Source organism: Petaurus breviceps, unplaced genomic scaffold, assembly GCF_028583685.1.
Source record: "Petaurus breviceps papuanus isolate PSGF00001 unplaced genomic scaffold, PetGlider_PUasm1.0 91041, whole genome shotgun sequence".
Taxonomy (NCBI): domain Eukaryota; kingdom Metazoa; phylum Chordata; class Mammalia; order Diprotodontia; family Petauridae; genus Petaurus; species Petaurus breviceps.
The window spans coordinates 23,739,540-23,759,742 of NW_027187400.1; the positions used below are offsets into that span (position 1 = coordinate 23,739,540).

At 49.5% G+C, this 20,203-nt stretch overlaps 1 protein-coding gene across 1 annotated transcript in view; it reads left to right on the forward strand.

Annotated features, from left to right (window-relative positions):
* The window catches only part of CASZ1 (castor zinc finger 1), a 245,884-nt gene that overhangs the window by 43,930 nt on the left and 181,751 nt on the right, over positions 1-20,203 (forward strand). The window contains exon 2 of the mRNA XM_069078947.1: positions 1,939-2,094. The gene's annotated coding sequence lies outside the window, so the exon portion shown is untranslated. The remainder of the gene's footprint in view (positions 1-1,938; positions 2,095-20,203) is intronic.

Genomic DNA, 20,203 nt, shown 5'->3' on the forward strand with positions numbered 1-20,203 from the left:
TTGTGACAATGTAAGTGTGAACGTGTGCATGTGAATGTGAGTGTATGTGTGTGATTGAGGGTGAGTGTGTGCACGCCTGTCTAGTTCAGGCTTTGTCTGATTAAATAGTTCCACACCAGAGGAGTGGTAGTGGCAGGGGGAGGGAGAGGAAAGGTATTGGGCCTTGCTCCTCCAGTGACCACCTTCCGGGCTTTCAGGCCTGCCTCTCAGACCAGCAGCATATGTGTAGAGGGCATCCATCTACATTTGGACTTGTTCCTTGTTTTCTGAAGGAAAGGGGAGACCAAGGATGACACAAGGATTTGGGGAAACTGAGGCCCATGAAAGTCAAGGGTCTTACCCCACATTATGCAGGTGTGAATGGTCAGTGGGGAGTCAGTGGGCAGGGGTAAAAGTGAGACTGTCCCAAGATGGTGGAGGGGTGTGTGAGTGTGTGTGTATAAATACATATACATGCACACACATACGTGTGTGTCTGTGTGTGTGTATATTCCTCATATTCTTATCCTCAGAGACTCATTCCCTCAAACTTTTGGGAATTAGGAGCTGACCTCTGCCCTGGTATCATCTCCACCCTGCTGACCTCCCTGGCTTCCTTTAAGTCCAAACTCAAGTGCCACCTCCTACAGGAAGCCTTCCCCCCACCCCCCTTCATTCCAGTGCCTTCCCTCTGTTCATTATTTCCTATTTATCCTGGATAGAGCTTGCTTTGCACGTATTTATTTGCTTTTTGTGTCCCCCATTAGACTGTAAGCTCCTTGAGGGCAGCTTTTGCCTCTTTTTGCATCCCCCTACACTTAGCACAATGCAAGCACATAGTAGATTCATAATAAATGTTCACTGATTAATAAGTCGGGTAAGTGTTGATTATTGATAGGTTAGGTGGTCAGACTCAGGATTATAGCCACCCAGCTGGACTCCCTGCTTCCCCTCTCACCTCTCTCCAATCCATTTTCCACTCAAAATGATTCTCCTAAAACTCAGAGGAGTGGACATGTCCCTCCCCTGCTTCATAACCTTCACCAGCTCCCTATTACGTTAGGACAAAATGCAAAGGCCTTGGCCTGTCATTAAGCACCCTCCAGACTTTGTCTTCTTCTTCTTCCCAGACTCACTCCCTACTTTTTGTCCCGCTCCAGCTCAGCTGGTCAGCTAGTTGGTGTGTGTCTTTGCTCAGCTGGTCTCCCGTGTCTAGAACCTGCCCTCCTCCTCAGCTCCCTAACTTCCTCCAAAGGACACTCTGGGGACATCCTGTTACTCAAGGACTTTAATTCCCACAAATGTTAGTGCTTTTCTTGAAATTACATTTATCCTGTTGTATGCAGGCTTCTCTTTTCTGTCCATCTTTTAATTTTTTTGTTTTAATTAAATTAAAAAAATTTTTAAATTAATTTTGTTTTGTCCCTAAACCCCCAGTATCTTTGCACATAGTAGGTGTCTGTTGAGTCGAATTGAATCCAGGGAGACCACTGAGCTCATGGCAAGATATGGTCGCTTGAATTCCATTGGTCTGTTCTCAAGCTGGGCTTCCTTGGGGTACTTTGTACATAGTAGGTGCTTTGGACTGAATTAGGCATTGTACACTGTCGAAGGTTGGAGGGAATGTGTGGGAGGATGGTTCAAGTTCATACTCGATTAGGCTATTAGTGTTTACACTTGATTGGCTCATACATTGGGTGCCAAGTCTCACACTGATTGATTGACTAAATATGGCCCAAAGCATTGGAACCCTAGACCTGGGACTTTGATGCTTGGTTGTGGACTGACATTCACAAAACTCACACTCCATTATTTGTTGGCATTCAGGACCCTGGGATCTCTTAACCCATATCATTGGTTGGTTATCATGTAATGTGCTGTATCCCTGTTCCCCCTTTATCTGACTTCCACCATAGCATGAAGGACCAATGTTCCATTGTCCTTATTTTGGTTTTGTAGGACCAACAGACTCCACTGATTGAAGGCAAAGATCTCTTCCCCTCCCTCCCCGTCTCCGTCTCTGGCTACTGTCATCAGCCCCTCCTTGCCAAGGGGAACGAGAAAAGCCCCAGCAGGTTGGAATGGACTTCAGACCCTGTCCCTTCTGGATGGAAGGTAGGAACTCCCAGTCCTGGCTAGGGAAACTCTTGGGGGAAGAGGGAGGCAAGGTGTATCATGGGGAAGCCTCCCCTCGGTTGGCATGGAGGAGAAGCTGGGCAGTGGGCTTTTCTGGTTTGGGGCCCTGGGGTCACTTCTCTTGGTGGGCTCAACCATGGCTTAAGGACCTTTTCATAAGGGACTCAAAGCCAAAGCCGCATGGTAGATGTGGTAGGCAGGCAGCACAGTTCTTTAAAAAGACAAAAAAAAGCACCCGATGAAGTTGGAGTTTCAGGACCTGAGTTCTAATCCTGTTTCAACTACTTATAAGCTGTAGGCAGGTTACTTGGTAAATGTTTATTTTATTTTATTCAACCACCCATTTATACTTCCTGGGCCTCAGTCTCTTTGGCTATAAAATAAAGGAATTGGATAAAGTGGTTTTTAATGTCCCTTCCAGCTCTCCATGAGATGAAAGAATACTGGCTTCTTTATAGGTGGTTATGAGAGCCTGGAAGAGAGGACACCTGAGCTGTAATCAGGGGTGTGTTAGTAAATGTTTAACAACTGGCTTTCAAGGTGGGGGAAGGGGGTGGGGGGAGGGGAGGGAAATGTATTCCATCACATTTTAAAGTTTGATCTTGATTATTATATTTTCTCCACCACCTTTTTTTTTCCCCTTAGCACAATGGGTGGCATGTAATAATTGCTTAACGAACACGTATTGGACGACTTTCTTAAGCCTAGATGACCAACAAAACAATAAATCAAGTCCTGATTTGTAGCACTTTGCTGATGTCTGAAAACGTAGCCGTGGTGTTTAGGAGCTGGTATGAGCTGTCCCCAGCACTGCCCTGATTCTAATCCTGACTCGCTCCCTCTAACTCACTGTGATCCTTGGCTGAGAAGCTCCAATTATGTTTCTTCATGAGTGGGATCAGTGCCTCGGCGCTCAGAGTGACTTTAGAGGGCATTTAGTCTAATGTACCCATTTGACAGATGGATGAGAGGCTGGAATAGATGGTCTCTTAGCTCCCCTTTGACTCTGACAGTCCAGGATATCATAAGAGCCAGCAAAGTGCTTGAAATTTCTGGTGAGCTCTTAACTCTTCTTCTCTGATCCATAAATCAGATAATATCAATATAAATTAATAAAAATAATAACTGGTGCTCATATGGCACATTAATGTTTATAAAGCCCTTTACATAGATTATCTTTTAAATTTTTTTATTTATTTTATTCTGAACTCTTAAGACGTAAAACAAGCAGGGGTGGCTAGCTGGCACCGGACCTGACTTCAAATGTGACCTCAGACACTTAACACTTACTAGCTGTGTGACCTTGGGCAAGTCACTTAACCCCAATTGCCCTGCCTTCCCCCGTCCAAAAAGCAAAAAGCAAAAGAAATAAAACAAGCATTTCTATAATATAGTAGAATAGAAAAATAGTAACTTTATTATATATACATATATTATTTTACTCCAGCTTCCTGGCAGCCTTGGAGATAGGTGCCACAATCATCCCCTTTTTGTTGTTCACGCATTTCAGACTTCGTGATTTGCCATTTCCTTCTCTAGCTCATTTTACAGGTGAAGAAATTGAGACAAACAGGGTTAAATGACTTGCCCAGGATCACATAGCTAGTAAGTGTCTGGGGCCGAATTTGAACTCAGTAAGATGAGTCTTCCTGATTCCAGGACCATCACTCTTTGCCACCTTGCTGCCCATCTCTATTTTATAGATAAGGAAACTGAGACCTGGAAGTGAAATTATGTTTCCTGGTGGTCACAAAGTTAGGATCTGAGGGGGTGGGATGAACCCAGGTGTTCCTGACTCCAAATCCAGTGACCTCTCCAGCAATCCATGCCTAGATTTGGCCACCTCGGACAACTCAGTGCCTGGTTTTGGTGATATAAATGAGGAGACAATGACAGTCACTTTTCCTGCCAATTAGGAAGCTCAGATCTCAGATCTGATCCAATTCAGCAAGCATTTTCAGCCCTTTCTCTATGCTGTCTGTAAAATGGGTGCATTAGACTGATCTCGAAAGTCACTTTGAACTCTGAATCTGTGATCCCCCCAGGTATTGAAGCCACTCATGGGGAAACTGAATTGGAGTGATTTACCTGAGGATCACAGTGAGTTAGTGAGAGAGCTGGGATTAGAATTAGGGGCATGCCAGAGGCAGCTCATACCAGCTCCCAAGAGCCACCGCTTACACTTTCATCATGAGCATTTATTCACCTCAGAAATCAGCAAATGCTACACATCAAACTTGATTTATTGTTTTGTTAATCATGTCAGCTTAATAATGAAAAGCAGCCTTTGCCTTCCAGGAGTTTATATTCTGTTGAAAGAATACAATATAGGGTGATAGGTCTATGATTGGAAGGGGCTAGTTCAGCCTCCACATTTTGCATTTGAGGAAACTGAGGCTTCTGGAAGTTTAGCATCTTGCCCCAAATCATGAACGGCAAAGCCAGAATTTGGTGTATCATGAATAAATGGAAGGGCATATATTAAGGGACTACTGTTTTCTGGGTACCATGCGTAGCATTGGAAATACAGATCAAACAAGAAAGTCTGCCCTCAAGGAGCTTACTTACATTCGAACAGGGGAAAACATATTAAGGGAGGAGTGTTTTGGTCAGGAAAATCACAGGGATGGTGAGCCGAAACACAGGATGATTAAAGATGTCCGTGGTCATTGCTGAGGTCAGCAGAGGTAGGATGTGGTTGGGACCAACCAATCAAGCCGGAGACCTGCTGTGGACCGCGGGCCCCCCCCCCCCCATGCTGTCCCTCCATCCTGGCCCTGATGACATCAGCTAAATGGAAAATGAAAGAGCCATTGGTGCACCCTTTAAGCCAGGCGTGAAGCTAGCAACACCCCCGATACCTGGTACAGGACAAGAAAATGTTCACGCCATCCATTAAACCACCAGTGTGCCCCTCGAGGCTGGTCACAGAGGTTGAGGCGGCCCTTGGCATTATTGGATGACTCTTAACTTGTTGGGGTCTTGAAGAAAGCTCCTGAGTCTTTAGGTGATGGTGGGCTAGGGGGTCTGCAATTGCTAAAGGAGAACCTGAAGGTGAGGTGGAGGACGCTGATCCTGTATGTGTGTGTCCTAGCTGGCATCCCTGGTTGTCCCGCCCCATGGGCGCCAGGGACAGGTGTGTCTCATCCCCTCCCATCGTCATTTGGGCTCAGAGACTCTGGACTTTGAACTCACAGAGAGGAATTGTGTTGAGAAATGGGTGCCCAGGTGCCCATTCAAGCTACAGCTTGTGAATGTCTTCCTGGATGGGCATCATTGGTCCGGCGGGTAGCGCCACCTTGGGGAACCTTGAGACCAGCCAGTAGGCCCCACAGCATCCAGGTGGAATTTTGCAAATTAGATGCAAAATCAGGCATATAGTTGCTTTGGTGGGACCAGCTAAGGGTTTTGCCAATGTTATGAATGAGATTAGGGTGGGGCCCTTAAAGAGAGGGAGTCCACTCAGAAGCAGGAATCATGCAGGACAAAACCCCTAAGGTTTCCTTCTCAGTCTCTCTACTTGTCTTCTGGAGGGCTGTGATATGCAAAGGAATGAATGGGACTTTCATTTGGACTGGAGGCTTATTGGGTGGGTGGGTCTCATAATCTCCACTAGTCCTTGGGTCTTTTTGTGACATTCAGTGAAATTAAATGTCTACTATGTGCCAGGACCCATGCTTGGTGCTAGAGATTCAAAAGTATCTCCGATACTGACCCCAAGGAAAAAATAGACAAATAACTCCATGATAACAAGGGAGAGAAGGTGCAGAAGATACTAGGCAAAGTAGTATCCAAACTATGAGGAGGAAGGGAGCACTTTGGCTTGGGGATGGGGGCAGGAAGGGGCCCAAGGGGGCTTCATGGAGAAGGTACCCCCTGAGTGCTTAGCATCCTGGTGTCAAAGCTGGTCATTCAGTCATTTAGTGTGGCCTTGAATAGAGAGGGGAGACACTTAGCTGATGGATATAAAGGGAGGTGGGGTTTTGAGGAAAGGCACAGACCAGCCATGGGGCAGGATGAGAATGGGGGATGAAGACTCCATTTTGCCTAGATGGGACATCAGATACGTAGAGAAGAGTTGTCTGAGATATGGCTGGACAGCTAAATTGGAGCCAGATTGTGGAGGACCAAAAATGGGGAGGGGTACACTGGATGGCAGAGACAGGATTTATTTTAAACAGATCCTGACTGGCTAAGACACTGGGCACATAACAGAATGAAATTCAATGGAGGTAAATGTAAAGTCTTACTCTTGGGTTCAAAAAATCAACTTCCCAAGTTTAAGATTAAAAAGAAAAAGCTAGACAAGCAATTTGTCTGGAAACCATCTGGGGAGTTCAGTACGTGTATAAATGCGTTATGGCTAAGTGGAATGAACAGATAATTTGACATCAGAGGGCCTGTGTTCAAATTCTTGTTCTGCCATTTAATCCCCATGTGGAAGATAGGGGCTGAGCCTGTGATTTCATTGGTAGAGAAGACTCCCAGGTGAGGAAATTCCCTTTACTGATGCAGGTGGGCACCTTCTTATAGGTTTGGAGCATTGTCTAGGGCACTGATTATGATTTGCTTAGGGTCCCATAGATGAGGGAGCAGACTATTTCCATCTGGCCCCTGAGGGACAGAAGCAGGAGATATTGGGGGAGGGTCATTGCAGACAGGCAAATAAAGACACAATAGCAGGAAAATCATACAAAGGATGAGAGCTGCCCCCAAAGGGAAATAGACTGCCCCAAGAAAAAGCAGATTTCTCCTTAGAGTCTGACAGCCTTTTATGTTCTATATTGGAGAAGGAAACTTTGTTCCAGTGAAGCAGCTGGGCTCTGGTGTAGTGGGAAAATTATCAGCTTTGGAACATTGACTGTGACAAAGCACTTCTTGGCTCTGGGCCTCAGTTTCCTCGGATGTAAAATGAGGAGGATGGACCAGATGGCCAGTGAGGCCCCTTCCAGCTCTGAGGCTGCAAGGTGGGCAGTGGAGGAGAGATGTAATCCCAGTAGTACCCTAGGAGGATTACGTGGGCGGCAGCAGGAAGACCCTGTGGGCTGGACAAGAAAACGGGAGCTATGCCAAGGTAGACTGGGGGAGAGCGGAGAGGAGAGGGCCAAATGGGAGACAAGTTGGAATGAGTGCATTTTCATTTCCTCATCTGGCTACTTCTCTGAAGCTGCAGATGGTGCCCCTGGGCTCCCTAAAAAGATAACCTCTGGTGTGTGGAACTATGAAAAGTCTCATCAAAGCCTAGGCCTCTCCCCCTGCTCCCAAGCAGCCAAAATAACCCCCACCCCCCCCAAACTCACCCCCCTAATGAAGAGATAATTGCTTCCTGTCCTGCTGTGTTAGGTCAGGCCTTATTTTTTTGTTTTGTTTTCTACTTTCCCTGGGCAAAACAGCCCCATTAGTTTTTCCTTTTCTGATGTTTCCACTCCTCATGATTCCCGGGGGCCGAGTCCATGTGGGAATTGGTACCTGGCAGGGGCTGTGGGCTCTCCGGCTCCTCTGGGATTCACTGCATCCTGGCACTATAATGAAGCTTGTGAGGTCCCGGAGCTTAGAAAGGCTGCTGGTAGCTCCAGTGGGGGCTGGGCAGCGTGACCGTGCTCCCCAGTCCAGTTTGCTGTGACCTGCCACAGGGTGCCTGTGCTACCATTTGGTGTCTCCATACAGTCACCGCTATGTAATCGTAGACCTGGGGAGCAGAAGGTGGATTGTGGTCTAAGACGCATCCAGCCTCACCTGGAGGGAGGCCTGGATCAGGCCTCAGAGGAGCTGGGTTCAGGTTCTGCCTGGAATTGACCAGATCCAGGGGATCTGTGATTTTTATTGGGAATTTCCATCTACTAGTACAAGTCAGTACCCTTCTCTTCAATTTACAGCTTTAGGGAATTGTTTGGGTCACTCAGCCAGGCCAGACTTGAATTTAGTCCAGCTTTCTAGCCCCACTGACCAGGGGCAGATCACTAAGGGGCAGCGAGGGAGGGTTGGCCTTTGGCTAGAAGGCTCTTAGAGTTGGGTCATCAGGGGTCATCTGATCCAGTCTGGCCTTCTCCTTCTGAACATCTCTCCTTGGGGTGGTTTTTACATCAAATTTTGCTTTCACATCTTTTTCCCTTTTACTTTAAGCCTAAACTGCCTCTTCATGATTTCCGTCCCCTGCTCCTGGTTCACTCCTCTGATGACCACCCTTTAAATACTTGAAGAGGTTTCTCTTGTCCCCCCAAGTCTTCTCTTCCTGGCTAAGCCTTCCTAGCTCCTTCAGCCAGACTGGTCTCCAGCCCCTCCGCCAGGCTGGTTGCTCTCCTCCGGGCACGCTCCAGCCAATCTGTGTGTTTGCTAAAAAATGTGTGAGCATTGGCACCTTGGAAATCAGCAAGCTTCAGATCGGGTCTGGTTTATTGTTAGGTGGATTGTCTGGATGTGAGAAAGTGATGGGGAGAAAGTGTAATAATGCAAATTAAAGTTAAAGGCGTGTCCTGCTTTTCAGACAGCTGATTGTTAAACATTTGCTGGTGGCGACACAACCTTAAGGGTCCTTAAGTGGTGATAACGATAATAGCCATCTCTTTTGTTTGTTTGGTTTTGGTTTTTGTTTGTTTGTTTTTAAAGAAAACTTTAAGGCTCTTTGTCTGCCTCGATCCTTGGATCTTCCCAACAGCCCTGTGAGGTAACTGCTACAGGACCGCATTCCCATTTTACAGATGAGGAAACTGAGACCCAGCAGGGTGATGTAATCGGCCTGTGGTAATGCAGTCATCCATGAGCAGGCTGTCTCTGCCAACCTTACAGTAGAAAGAGCAGTGGTTTTTGAGTGAGAAGACCTTGCTCAGTTTTGTGTGACCGTGGGGGAAAAGGGGTCTCACCTTCCTCATATGTAAAACTGGATTGGGCTAGAATGATTATCAAAAAGCCCCTTCTAGCTCTAAAACTCTGGTCCTGGGGTCTCTGAGGAATTACCTCATGCTTCCCGCTCCTTACCCCCCTGCCCTGGGATATGTGGGTCGGCTCAGAAGTAACTCCCAGAAAACCCCTTTATGTGTCTGGCTGACACTTATCTTTGGACTCTGGACCTGGCCAGAGATGGGCCTTTGAATGAGGCTCTTTAAAAGGGGGTTGGTGCCTTTGAGGCCCCCAAGGTGGGGCTGGGAGGAAGAGCTCAGATTTGTCTCCAGAGACCCCATTAGGCTCTCCATCTGGACCTGGAGGTGGTGTCCAGGCCCGGAAAAGCCAGAGTTCTCCCTGCCACCCATTTCCTGGATGCCTCAGGCATTGGGCCTGGCGTGTCTCCCCCACGATCTCCAGCCCTGCTGCAGATGGGCATCCACGGGCATCTGCTTGGGTCAGAGCAGGACAGGAGTTAAGGAAATGGCCAAGGCCCTGCTCGTGATCCTTCCGAGTCTGGGCAGGGACTGACCCCGGCTCTCTCCCCCACCACTGGCCCTGCCCTGCCCCTCGTTAGTCTTTGGCTTGTGTGCACGTGGCCGAGGGGGGAAAGCTGTCCAGAGCCTGGCTGGCGTGATGGTGGGCTTGTCACATCCATCTGCTCAGCCCCAGCGAGCAGCCAAGCCATATTGCCAGCCATATGGACCAACTCAGCTCTCGAGGAAAGCTCGGGAGGCCTGACCTCCAGTGTGACAAGAAATGAGCATGAAGGACGGGGCTGCCAAGCACCCGTGGGGCTGCTGAGTGTGAAGCGGTCTTTGCAGCCGCTGCCTCTTCCTTGGCCCGTGCTGGAGCTGGGGTGAGTGTGCCTGGCTCTGTGTGTGTGTGTGCCCACACGCTGCAGCTCAAAGGGCACATGTAGGGGCATGGGTGTGTCCGGATCCCGGGCATCTCCTTCCTATGTCCATGCAGGGTTTTCGTTCTCTGCCTGCTTGGTCTGCCTCAGATCAATGATCTTCACTCCTAACTGGACTGGACAGTTCTGACTCGAGCCTCCAGGGCTCTGATCTGACGTGAGGCTGGCGGCTGCGGAACGTGGCGTTAGATCAGGGAGGAGGCCAGAGGAGGGAGGTGGGCTTCGGGGAATTGGTTTGCTGACCTTGTGTCTCAGCCGCGGGGGGTTTAATGCCCTCCCTGAGGGTGGGGTGGTGGGCACCCCAAAGAGTGGTGGTGGTGAGCCCGTGGGGGGTGAGAAGGGTCCCAACAGGGTAGGATCTACTCCCTCCTTAACCCTGGACCCTGGGGAGAACACTAGTGCTTCCTAACATCTCCATCCCAAAGCCATCTGTTAAGAATCTGCTTGGTGCTTCTGCCAGAGAGGTCCAGGCCCGGGCATTCCCTAACTGCATTGCTATCTCCTCCCCACCCCCATCCCCTTACCCGGCCCGAGCCCATGGTCTTTTGAACACGAGCGAATGTGTTAATCTTGAGATTCCAATTCCAGCTTGCATCACCAGGGTAGTAGTGCAGTACCTTGGCACATAGTAGGGGCTTAGTAAATGTTTATTGACTAGCTGATTGCTAGGAGCTACTCCTCCTCCAAAATGGTTGCAATGTTCTCCTCCATCCCAACCCTCCCTGCCCCAGACAGGTGACACTAGTGCATGGAGGACTGGATTTGGAATCAGAAAGACCTGAGTGCAGACTGTCTCGGGGGCAGCTGGGTGGCACAGTGGATAGTGTGGGCCTGGAGTCAGGAAGGCTTGAGTTCAAATTTGGCCTCAGACACTTGTTAGCTCTGTCACTCTGGGCAAGTTACCTCTGTGTGCCTGTTTCTTCAACTGTAAAATGGGGATTATAATAGCACCCATCTCACAAGGTTGTTGTGAGGATCAAATGAAACAATAATTGTAAAGCGCTGAGCACAGTGCCTGGCACATAGTAATAGGTGCTATTTAAATGTTAGCTGTTATTATTAACTGAGATAATTATAAAGGGCTGAGCACCGTGCCTGGCACATAGTAGGTGCTATGTAAATGTTAGCTATTATTATTAACTGAGATAATTATAAAGCTCTTAGCACAGTGCCTGGCACATAGTAGGTGCTGTATAAATGTTAGCTATTAAAGCTATGGGATCCTTCCTAAGTTTACCTTTCTGAGCTTCAGTTTCCTTATCTGAAAAATGGGGACAATAACCTCACCTCCTATCTCACGGGGTTGTTTTCAGGATTAGATTGGATAATATATGCACGGTGCTTTGCAAACTTTACATCTGTACGTAAATGTTAGCTATTATTATTTCCCTAGAGCTAAAATGTCCTGCCTTGGGCCTCCCTTCAGTAGAGTGGGAAGGGGAGACCCCTATACCTATGTAAGGGGGAGTGTTAGAGAAAGGAAAGGTATAATTAATTACTAGTTCCTTCTCCAGAAATGCTAATCGGGAAAAGCAATTAAAAGCAACTTTTTCCTCCCCTTAGTAATCTATGTTAAGAGCCAGTAATGAAGTTTAGGGCCGCTGTGACTCCATGTTTCAGCTTCACCGACTCAAGTCAAAACATTCTGGGCCAGCGAGGCTGCTGGCAGCAGAGCTGGGATGCCAGCAGCCATCTGGGGTCCTGCGTGCCCCCTCTCACCATCACAGCACTGCCAGGATCCCAGAGGACAGGTGGGAGGTTGCTGCCCTACTGTGTGGAGCCAAGAGTCTGGATGAGTGCAATTGAAAGAATTCAGTCCAGTTCAGCATTTAATAAGCACCTTCAGCATTGTGCCAGGTGCTGGCTGACCTGAAGACAAAAAAGAAAATGAAACAGTGCTTACCCTCAGGAAGCTTACATTCTAATGGAGAAAAAGCAGGTATACAGAAAAGTAAACCCCAAATTTATATAAAGGGACACAAATTATTTCAAGGGGAAGGGAGTCGTGGGAGGGACCAAGAAAGACCTTGTGTAGGCATTCCAGTTTAAGTCAATTCAAGAAACATTTATTAAGTCCCTACTGTATACTTTGTGCCGTGCAAGGGGCTGGGAATAGCAAGAGAGAGCACCTGTGCAAATGTTTGGAGGTGGGAAATGGAATAGCTTATACAGGGAAATAGCCTGCAGGCCAGTGACCTGCATCATGGCTGACATTTCCACTGAACTTTACCATTACAAAGTGCTGTGAAGCCCATTTCACAAGGGAGGCTCGAGCCCAGTCCTTCTGCCTTCCAGCCCAGCACTCATCCTTCTTAGGAGGAGAATCTCCAGACCAAAGACTGGTGTCGGGTTTGTCCTGCTCCCAGGACATTTTCTTAGAGAGGAGGCAAATGACCAGGAACCTGCAAGTTCCCCTAGTTACAGTTCTGTGCCTAGACCCTTGTCTATTATTATTCTCATTTACAGATGAGGGGTAGAGGGTTGCCCAAAGACAACTACTAAGTATCTGAGGGAGGATTCAAATTCAGGCCTTCCTAACTCCAGTGCACAATCTGCCCTTGGAGGATCAAATTCTTTTTGCACTCCTCCCATGAGGAGGGAGGGGATTGCTCCTCTGCACAGATATCCTTTCCTCGCCTTCCCTAGCCCTTCCTTCCTTAGGGAGTGGTCCAGAAAAGGGGTCTTGTCCCTTTAAGCTGCCCCCTCCCCAAACCTCCGTGGCCTGTTTTATCTGAAGTCCAACCGCATGTTGTTCCAGGGGCCGATCCGCTTTAGCTAATTAATAATCTGACAGGAGCCACCCAGGGGATTAGTCTCTGAGCCAAGCTCCACCAAACCCCAGCAAATGAGTCCTGTGCTCCCGGGGGACATGGAGGTGACTTTGGAGGGGGTGTGGTGGAGAAGCCCCCCTCATTCCCTGAGCAGGAGGGGTGGGTGGAGGGGAAAGTGCAGAGTTTTTCCAGGGGGCTCAGGCAGGGTCAGGAAACTGGGAAAGGTCTGGCTGGCCACCCTCCCCTCTTCCTCTGATTATCCCTGTTGGGTCTCCATCTGGCCAGCTTCCTTGAGCCCTGTGGGTTAGGGATTGGATGGGTCATCCTCTGACCACTAGACCCAGAGACATAGGGTATGAAGACAGGGTGGGGTGTCTTATTTCTCCCTATTGTTTGCTTCTCCCTACTTAGGGAATTCTAATAGAATGGGCTAGTCCAGCCCATCCCTTTTATAGAGGAGGAAACAGGCAGAGAGATGGGAAGTGAATTGTCCAAGGTCATACAGGAACATGGGATGAAGGCATGATTTGAACTGAGGTCCTCGGACTCCTTTCCGCCATATTGACTTCTGAGGAGGCTGCCGCCCCAAATTGAGCACACTTCCAGGGAAAGTCCACATGATCCTTACCAAGAACTCGGCAGCCTCGACCTCCCCAGGAATGGGCAGGGAGCTACAGCAGTGTCTCATGTCGTGGGAAGTGCTTTAGACAGGTTAGGTGTGTGCTCAGGAAGATAACCCAACCCCCCCATGCAGGGCAACCCCCATGCCCCCAGGCCTGTGGGCACTGAGCAAAGCCTGCCTCCCCATCTCCCTGCATACTCCCTTGGCGCCCAGCCCCATGGCATCTGGGAGGCCCGGTGCCAGCTTCAGAGTGGGCATGCTGTCCAGAGAGACTGGGTCCCAGGGGATCTGACTCTGGAGAGGCTAGATGGCTCCTTCACCTACCTCTTCTCCCTTCCAGCCCCCTCTCCCCAGGCCCACAAGGCTGGGAAATGCCCATCAAACTCATGATGGGGGGAAGTGAGGGGCGGCTTGCCAGCTGGTGGTAATCCAGGCTCCGGCAGCCAGGTGGCTGGATGCCAGTCAGGTGCTGGGCCCTGGGATGGGCGCTTTCCTCCGCCCCAGTCTGGCTCTGGAGGAGTTAAAGGTGGCTGAACTGTCTGGATGCCGCCCTTCCCCCTCCCCCAGCACCCCCCTGCATCCCCAGGAGGTCTCCTCTCCCCCAGCTCCCTAGGCTTCTCTCCTCCCAGCCTTTCCCGGCATGGCGAGTTAGAGTCTTTGCGGTGGAGATGGAAGGAGGGATGGAGGATGGGGAAGGGGGCCGAGGGGGGATGCTGAGCCGGGGGGAACCTCTCTGTCTTCCACAGCTCTCAGCACATGGTGGTTTGGCCCCGTTTCGAAAGCAGCCTGCTGCCCGAGCTGCCTCCTGACCGACATCGTTAGCGTGGGTATTTATATTTCATTAACGACATTAAGCCCAAATGGTATTAAAAGCAACGCTGGTGATAAATAGCGTATTAATAAACAGGGATCCGTGTAGCCAGGCTCCAGCCAGCCCCCGTCATTAACCCTTGCCGCCCTAGAGGGGGTGGGCCCGCTCTGACAGCTGACCCTGGGGAATGGGGTGGGGAGACAAGATGAAAAGGCCCCAAAGGTGGCCGGCCATTCCCGAGGAGCTGGCCGGGCCTTTCCTTCCTGGGCCCTCCTCGTGGCCGGAGCTGGACGCCTCCAGTGACCCCAGGCTAGGACAGTAGGGCCACACTGGGCATGTGGAATGGGTACTATCCTCTCATCTCCCACAGTGGCACAGGCCAGCCCTGAGGCCTACAACTCACTTTCTCTTCTCTCTCTGACTTAGAATCCCTAACTCTCTTCAAAGCTCCATTTCCGAGTTTATATTGGGGCAGAAAAGACCCTGGATTTGACTTTGGATCAAATACCCCTCTGGTTCAGAGACTAGCCCTACCTTTTGCTCTTGGGCAAACCATCTGATCTCTCCGTGCCTCAGTCTCCTTATCTGTAAATGAAGGAATTAAGCGGCCCCGGAGTTGTTTCTAGCTGCAAGTCTAATTCCACGCTTCCACAAAGGCCTTTTCTGATGGGCCCGCCTGAGCCCCCACCCCCTCCAGTTTTGCTTTTTGCCTACATCTTCATCCCTCTCCCCACCAGACCCCAGGACCACGCCCCTGGGGTCCCCAGACTCTTATTCATGAACGTGTTACCTGGAGGGGAGGGCCTCTGCTCTCTGAATCCACAGCATTCCCAGAAGTACCTGAGCCTTGGAGGGCCTTGGATAAATGTCGAGTGAAAGATTAAGTGCCCGGTGCTCCTGCCTCCCCATGGGCCCCACCCGAGAGCGCTCCCTCCAAAGGCCCCTCGCCCTTCTTTAGCCAAGCCTTCAGTCCCCCAAAATCTTCATCTCCTCCTCTTGGCCCTCCTTTCCACACCGAGGACCCCACAGACGTGATTCCTCTCTCTTCAGCCACATGTAGACTTTGGCCTTACCTGCCGAGTTGTCCCCATCACTCAGAGATGCTGCTCATGCCCAGAATGGTAGTCAGGGAGGTTTGCTGTTTTTTTTTTAATTGGTCTCAGTCCTTAGAGACCATCTGGTTCCAATTCTCATTTTACAAAGAAGGGAACATTGGAGGCCCAACACCACAGAGCTAGGTGTCCTGCTTCCCACATGGCCTCTCCGGACATAGGTCCTGACCACAGAGGGACAGAAAGGGATGGTAGTGGTCCCTGGCATCCTGGACATCACGCTTCTCAAGAGATGCCCTGGGGACCACAATCCCTCAGGCCTGACCCTGGGTCTTGGGGTAAGCATCCTTGCCGACCCCAGCTCCACACCAGCCCGTCTCCCTGGATACTACTCCATCTAGAATATAACCGCCTCCCAGAAACAAAACCAAAACCCAAACCAGGACTCAGAATCAGTGGAAAGAGGTCTGGATTTGAAATCAGAGGACCTGAGTTCGAATCCCTGTGAAACAGTGTGTGGCTCATTTCTCTGTAAAAGGAGGGGGATCCTAGTTTTTGTCATTTGCTAGCTTGCTAGGTGATCCTGGGGCAGGTCACTCCCCCATTCGGAGCCTGTTTCCTCATTTGTAGAACTGAGGGTCATGCTTCTACCTACCTCCAGCGGTGTGAGGTCCACATGGGCTTTTGTGCAGAAAGCACAGGTTATCGCTGTCTTCTCACTCAGCTCCCCAGACTTTGAGCAAGAAGGGCCTCAGGGGGTCAAATCCACATCTCTCCATTTACAGTTGAGGAAAGGGAGTTAGCCAGGGTCACACAGATGATTATCAGAGCCAGGCTTGGAGAGCAGGTCCTCTCTGGAAAGAGCACTGTCTAGAACCAGAGGTCCTGGGTTCAGATCCCGGTTCTGACTCTCAGATTATCTCTGTGACCTTGGGCGTGTTGCTTATGTTCCCTGGGTATCAAGTTTCTGACCTGTAAAATGAGAGTGCTGGACTTGTTAGCCTCAGAACTTCCATCCAGCTCCAAACCTGGGATCCCTTGCCACTCTGGGCCTCAGTTTCCCAACTCTAAAATAAAGGAGTTGGACAAGCTGGCCTCTGAAGCTCCCCCATTAGACTTTAAGCTCCACTGGTTTTGTTTGTTTTGACTTTCTTTGTATCTCTGAACACAGTAGGCATTTAATGAGTTGACTTGACTATGGACTTTAGTCCTACCTGCACAGAGCCCAGGCCCGGTGGCAGATGGGGACAGACCCAGCCCTGTCACTGCTGGTTCTGTGATCTGGAGTGATTAGGAGATGCTGGAATTCCTAGCCGGGGGCTTTAACTAAGGCAGGGTGGGACAGGTAGGCCAATAGGGTGTCATTCTTTCTGGCCTTTCCCCCTTCCCCGTACTGTGACTCTGTGAGCCCAGGTCTGACTGGAGGAAGAAGCTGGGGCGTCTTGACAATTGTGGTTTAGAAGGGAAAGAGTGAGTGAGTTCAGAGAACCTCCATTACCACGTGGTTCTGGCAGGGGAGTCAAGGGTGGGGAATGTCTCTGGGACCATCTGGTCGTGTCTCATATGAACTCAGGAAAGACAGAGAGCTAATTAATTAGCAGGGTTCCTGCCTCTGTGTGAGAGAACTCAGCCCTGCCTTTCCCAGCCTGTTCCAGAGCTGGGAGGGAGGTCAAAAAGCCATGGTAATGGGGAGGCCCGGACAAAAGGAAATCTACTGTTCACTTTGAAGGAGAGGGGAGAGGGGCAGATGAGGCAGGCAGAGGGTAGAGACTCACCGAGAATCTTCCCACCAGTTATCTCAGTGATGCTGATGGCGGCCCAGCCACAAGCTCCCAGGGGGAAGGGGATGGGGACAGTTTCCCCATTGTGGACCTGGGCTGCCCATCTGACATTCTTGGCTTGCTCTGGTCATGCCCGTCCTGGACTGGGCAGAAAGGGATGTAATGATCAGATGTTGAGCCATGATGGGTGGTGGGGACAGGTCGGGCTGGTACTCAGGGCGAGGGCAGGACTCTGTGGGCTTGGGGTCAGACAGTCAAGCTGACTGGCACCTTTTTAAAAAAATCAAAGCTTTATTGATGTTTTTGTTTTTACATTGTTATTTCTAAATATACTGGCCCATCCCTTACAGTGTGCCTTCTTTTGTAATAAAGAGAAACAGAGGCACAGTGACCATATTAACTGCACCCCTAATCCCCTCTGCTTCCCCAAGGAAAGGAGAGGTACATTTCCTCCTGTCTTCTTCAAGACCAGTAACGGTCTTTACAATTATGGTGTTTTCCTTCATTTTCATGTTATCGTGTATGACGTTCTCCTGGTTCTGCTCACTTTTCTCTGCATCAAGTGCAGTCAAGTTTTCTGGTGGTGTTTCTGAATCCATCGCATATGTCCTTCCTTACATCACAGTCATATTCTGGCTACACTGATCAAGCCATTCCCCAATCTATGGGTAGCCACCGAATCCTAGGATCTCAGAATTGGAAAGGTCTGACCCATCTATGGAAGGAGTTCCCACCCTAACAAGCCCGAAAGACAGATGTCCAGGCTCCACTTTTGTCTTTATACCCCCCATACTTGGCTTCTGCCCCAGAGTGGACAGGAGCTGCCCCTTCTTCCCTGATGGAAATTCAGTTTATGATTCCCATAGACTATAAACTCCCTGAGGGCAGGCACTGTTTCATCTTTTGTCTTCCTTTTCCCAGCCTCTGGTACAGAGCCTGGCACACAGTAGACTTGATAAAGCATGGCAGGCAACATGGCATTGTAGATATTGTAGATGCAGGGCTGGATTTGGGGTTAAATTGTGCCCCATATACTTACCGGCTCTGAGATTCTAATCAAATCATTTTACCCTTGTCAGCCTCAGTTTCCTCATTGGTAAATGGGGGGTGATAATAGCACATGCTTCACAGGGTTGTATGAGGATCAAAAGAAATAATATACTTAAAATGCTTTGTGAACCTTAATCCATGTATGTAATTATTAAATACTATAATTATTGTGTTGCTATTATTATTGATAATAATATTGTTATATTTATATATGTAGAGAGATTCTATCTCTGTATATATACAGATCTCTCTCTTTCTACACACACACAATCCACAGGACTGAACCTCTGATTTCATTGATATAGCGAACTCCAAGAAGAGGAAAATCCTTCTACCAGCTCGGGTTGGCACTTTCTCTGCAATTTATTCTCCTAGAGCACACTGAGGTTAAGTGACTTGCCCAGGGTCACACAACTAGTAAATTTTGGCTTAGTCTAGAATTGTGGACATCTGGACAATATAAAACATTAATTTTGTTGTTGTGGAGCAACAGAAGAAGGGGACAAAAGGGAATGAGTGTATGTGTTGGGGGTGGAGGGCAGGTCCTAACATTGGGGTCCTTGTCACCTTCCAGGACTGTGTTCTCACCAGAAGTCCCTTACCCCATCTCATGTCCAGGGGGTTTATCAGGGATCGGGGGAGCAGCTGATGGCTGCAGGGTCTAGCCCAGTATTAGCCTGAGCTCTGGGTTTGTAAGTGGAATTTCTTAGATTAGGAAGCCCAGCTCTTGAGTTGGGAGTATGGATCCCCTAATAGAATGAAAGGTACTCTGGACCCAAAGCTGTCTCTCTGCCTAACCACCTTCCACTTCCCTCTGTGACTCAGTGGGCCAGTGCCTTTTTTCCGCTGGGTCCCTTTATGCTGGGACCCCAGTTGGCCCAGGAGTTTGGGGTGGGAGAAAAGCAACCCTGCCTCCCCACCAGCCTCCTAGAAGGAAGGGTATGGGTTAGCTGTGTGACCCTAGGCAAGTCACATAACCCTGTTTCCCTCAGTTTCCTCATCTGTAAAATAAAAAGTTGACATGCAGGTTCTCTGGGAGCCCTCTCTGTACTTTCATTTTTTCTTTGCCCCTATTTCTTCTTGGGCCTAATTAAAGACTCTGAGCAGTTTACAGCCCATGGCTGACTTTTTATTTGGGTCCTTAGCAATTACCTTCTGCCCTTAAAATAAGTTTCGATGGGGTAGGGTAGATCTTTTTTTTGGCAGAGTTCTCAGCTTTGATTTTTAAAACATCTGAATATTTGTGTGTCTGTGTGTACATCTGCGATACTGCCCTAAGTGACACTTTCTTCCTTCCTCCGTTCCACCCCTAATTTTCCAGATTCCTGGCCCCACCTCCTCCTCTCTCTCCCTGCATCTCTGTCCCACCTTTCCAGGCTGATCACCCATCACCCCTCCTCACACACTCAGTGCCTTGGCCAGCCTGGCATCCTGGTGGTTCTTCACCTGACTTTTCTCTTACCTGTGTAGATGCTGCCTTCTCTGTGATGGAGAGAAGTATCTGGGGAGATGCCTTGCCTCGGGTCTTCATTGAATCTCTGGCCCAAGCAGGGCTCCTCGACTGGTCCCCAGCCTGTCTCTGCTGCTAGGCAGCTCTGACCACAGGCTCGTCCTGCTGATTCTGTCACAGATTTCCCACCTGTGAAGGCTGAGGGTCACCCAGGCATACTCTGCCCTGTTACATGCCAGTCCTCTCACCTCCACCATTTCCTGTGTTTACTCAAGCCAGAGGACCACCAGCAGCTGCAGAGCAGGTCACTGGGGAGGGTCCCTTCCAGTACCTTTGTGAAAGCGGGGTAGCATGGCTTATGGGGCTGGGCACGTGAAAGCCAGTGAAAGCCTAGGCTTGGTTTCCAAGAGGGTGTCCTCCAGTGGCTGACCACAGGCTGAAATAGGAGCCTCAGACCCTCGGCAGGGATGGATGTTGATTTCTCTACCTCATCAGTCTTTGTTCTCACCAGAAGCCCCTTGTCCCAGCAGCATGTACAGGAGGTTTGTGGGGGATAAGGGGGAAAGCTGATGGCTACAGGGTCTGGCTCAGCTGAGGGTCACCAGGAACTTGTCTTCTGAGAGAGGGAGAGACAGAGACAGAGAGGAGACAGAGAGAGGAGAGAGACAGACAGAGAGAGAGAGAGACAGAGAGACAGAGAGAGAGAGAGAGAGAGAGAGAGAGAGAGAGAGAGAGACAGAGAGAGAGAGAGACAGA